The sequence below is a fragment of the Anopheles moucheti genome (genome assembly GCF_943734755.1).
Source record: "Anopheles moucheti chromosome X unlocalized genomic scaffold, idAnoMoucSN_F20_07 X_unloc_7, whole genome shotgun sequence".
NCBI lineage: Eukaryota > Metazoa > Arthropoda > Insecta > Diptera > Culicidae > Anopheles > Anopheles moucheti.
In genome coordinates this window covers 347,501-350,987 of record NW_026453581.1, presented here as the reverse complement: position 1 = coordinate 350,987, position 3,487 = coordinate 347,501, and the positions used below count along the sequence as shown (strand labels likewise).

At 44.6% G+C, this 3,487-nt stretch overlaps 1 pseudogene; it reads right to left on the bottom strand.

The window, feature by feature from the left end:
- Positions 1–2,577: 2,577 nt before the first annotated feature.
- LOC128308933 (uncharacterized) overlaps positions 2,578–3,487 on the bottom strand; it is a 5,601-nt pseudogene continuing 4,691 nt past the window's right edge.

Genomic DNA, 3,487 nt, shown 5'->3' with positions numbered 1-3,487 from the left:
CGGCGACCCAAAATCGACGCACTTGGGAAAAATGTTCTAGCAGGGGCCCTCCCATACAAAAATTTTTTCTTCTCAAAAATGATTTTCGTTTCACTTTTCATACTCAGGGGAGTCTAAAATTGATGTTTTGAGTCACCGTTAAAAAAAAATTTTTTTGACCCGAGCTTGTGTCGGCGACCCAAAATCGACGCACTTGGGAAATATGTTCTAGCAGGGGCCCTCCCATACAAAAATTTTTTCTTCTCAAAAATGATTTTCGTTTCACTTTTCATACTCAGGGGAGTCTAAAATTGATGTTTTGAGTCACCGTGAAAAAAAAATTTTTTTGACCCGAGCTTGTGTCGGCGACCCAAAATCGACGCACTTGGGAAAAATGTTCTAGCAGGGGCCCTCCCATACAAAAATTTTTTCTTCTCAAAAATGATTTTCGTTTCACTTTTCATACTCAGGGGAGTCTAAAATTGATGTTTTGAGTCACCGAGAAAAAAAAATTTTTTTGACCCGAGCTTGTGTCGGCGACCCAAAATCGACGCACTTGGGAAATATGTTCTAGCAGGGGCCCTCCCATACAAAAATTTTTTCTTCTCAAAAATGATTTTCGTTTCACTTTTCATACTCAGGGGAGTCTAAAATTGATGTTTTGAGTCACCGTTAAAAAAAAATTTTTTTGACCCGAGCTTGTGTCGGCGACCCAAAATCGACGCACTTGGGAAATATGTTCTAGCAGGGGCCCTCCCATACAAAAATTTTTTCTTCTCAAAAATGATTTTCGTTTCACTTTTCATACTCAGGGGAGTCTAAAATTGATGTTTTGAGTCACCGTGAAAAAAAAATTTTTTTGACCCGAGCTTGTGTCGGCGACCCAAAATCGACGCACTTGGGAAATATGTTCTAGCAGGGGCCCTCCCATACAAAAATTTTTTCTTCTCAAAAATGATTTTCGTTTCACTTTTCATACTCAGGGGAGTCTAAAATTGATGTTTTGAGTCACCGTGAAAAAAAAATTTTTTTGACCCGAGCTTGTGTCGGCGACCCAAAATCGACGCACTTGGGAAATATGTTCTAGCAGGGGCCCTCCCATACAAAAATTTTTTCTTCTCAAAAATGATTTTCGTTTCACTTTTCATACTCAGGGGAGTCTAAAATTGATGTTTTGAGTCACGGTGAAAAAAATTTTTTTTTTGACTCACCGGGTAAAATGGTCGCACTTGGGAAAAATGTTCTACCAGGGGCCCTCCCATACAAAAAATTTTTATTTCTCAAATCGATCCGTGGTTTCACTTTTCATACTTTAGGGCCCATTTGCTTCAACTTTGGAAAAAATTTTCGATGATGAAAAATTTTCGCCTTCGACGTCCATCGACCACTCGACCCGAACTTGGTACTTTTGTATGGAGGTACCCGAGTGGTGACTTTTTCATACAAAAATTTTTATTTCTCAAATCGATCCGTGGTTTCACTTTTCATACTCTAGGGCCCATTTGCTTCAACTTTGGAAAAAATTTTCGATGATGAAAAATTTTCGCCTTCGACGTCCATCGACCACTCGACCCGAACTTGGTACTTTTGTATGGAGGTACCCGAGTGGTGACTTTTTCATACAAAAATTTTTATTTCTCAAATCGATCCGTGGTTTCACTTTTCATACTCTAGGGCCCATTTGCTTTAACTTTGGAAAAAATTTTCGATGATGAAAAATTTTCGCCTTCGACGTCCATCGACCACTCGACCCGAACTTGGTACTTTTGTATGGAGGTACCCGAGTGGTGACTTTTTCATACAAAAATTTTTATTTCTCAAATCGATCCGTGGTTTCACTTTTCATACTCTAGGGCCCATTTGCTTCAACTTTGGAAAAAATTTTCGATGATGAAAAATTTTCGCCTTCGACGTCCATCGACCACTCGACCCGAACTTGGTACTTTTGTATGGAGGTACCCGAGTGGTGACTTTTTCATACAAAAATTTTTATTTCTCAAATCGATCCGTGGTTTCACTTTTCATACTCTAGGGCCCATTTGCTTTAACTTTGGAAAAAATTTTCGATGATGAAAAATTTTCGCCTTCGACGTCCATCGACCACTCGACCCGAACTTGGTACTTTTGTATGGAGGTACCCAAGTGGTGACTTTTTCATACAAAAATTTTTTTGCGAATACGTGTTCGTTCGCGATCATTAAGGCCATGAACCGCAAGTCCGCTGCGATAGAAATAGTGCATTGTAGTTACTCGACGAGAAAAAAAATCGGGACTTAGAAAAATTTTTGAAAGTCAAATCGTATTGACTTCCAACAACACCTGATAATAAACACACATTGCCTGTTGCACCACAGATCGCATTTGACTTAACAAATCGCCTGTTGGTACGCACATCACCATCGACTTTACCAATCGCGTTTCGCACCGCTAATCCCACTTGGCGTGGAGCCACGCACATAATGTTGCGAGGAGAGTATTAATCGGGACTTAGCGTTTTAAGCTCGCGAACACTCCACTATGGGAGTGCACGCAAGCACCAACTGTACACACACAACACAACAATCACTCTCGCGAACACTCCATTCCCAAAGTGAACGCGAGCACCAGCAAGCATGGGTCGCCTGAGAGGATCGATGCGAACGCATCTCTACAACTCGCAGCTCCCAGCCTGTAGTCCCGTCGTTTGCGGGCGGTCGAAGGTGTCGAAACTAGTTGTATCCACGGTCGACGGAAACACAGCCACCAGGGTTCCCTGTGGTAAGGTACTTCCACGTGCAGCGTGCTCCCGCCCGTTGCGGCTCAGTCTAGTGCTATAGCGGGGATGAGACGTCAGTGTGCGCGGGGCAGCACCGACGGATCTCGGAGGGTTGTTAAGCCCGCTAGCTTCCGATCACCTAATGGGTTTGAGAAGCGCTATCAGCTCGGATTGGATACGACCTTAGAGGCGTTCAGGCATAATCCAGCGGACGTAGCGTCATACCAAAGTCCGGTCGAACTAGTATTGAGCCAGTGGTCCGTACCTGTGGTTCCTCTCGTACTGCACAGGAATTCCGTTAAGATAGCGGCAAACAGCACACACCAGTAGGGTAAAACTAACCTGTCTCACGACGGTCTAAACCCAGCTCACGTTCCCTTGAAAGGGTGAACAATCCTACGCTTGGTGAATTTTGCTTCACAATGATAGGAAGAGCCGACATCGAAGGATCAAAAAGCCACGTCGCTATGAACGCTTGGCGGCCACAAGCCAGTTATCCCTGTCGGTCACACGGCTAATGGCGAACCACAGCGGGCCTAAGTGCGGAAAGCGACGGCTCCTCTCGGCTGTGGTGGATGCGACGCTCCGGTATGCTGCACCGATTTGGCACGAGGCGCTAGACGTGCGAGGAAATCGTCGCAAGCTCATCAGGGTGCAGAACCTGTACGCGAGACCCGTTGCCCGCACCTTTATATCGGTGCGCTACGAGGTGGCTACGGTCCTGGCGGGCGTGGTTCCCATCTGCCTCCAGGT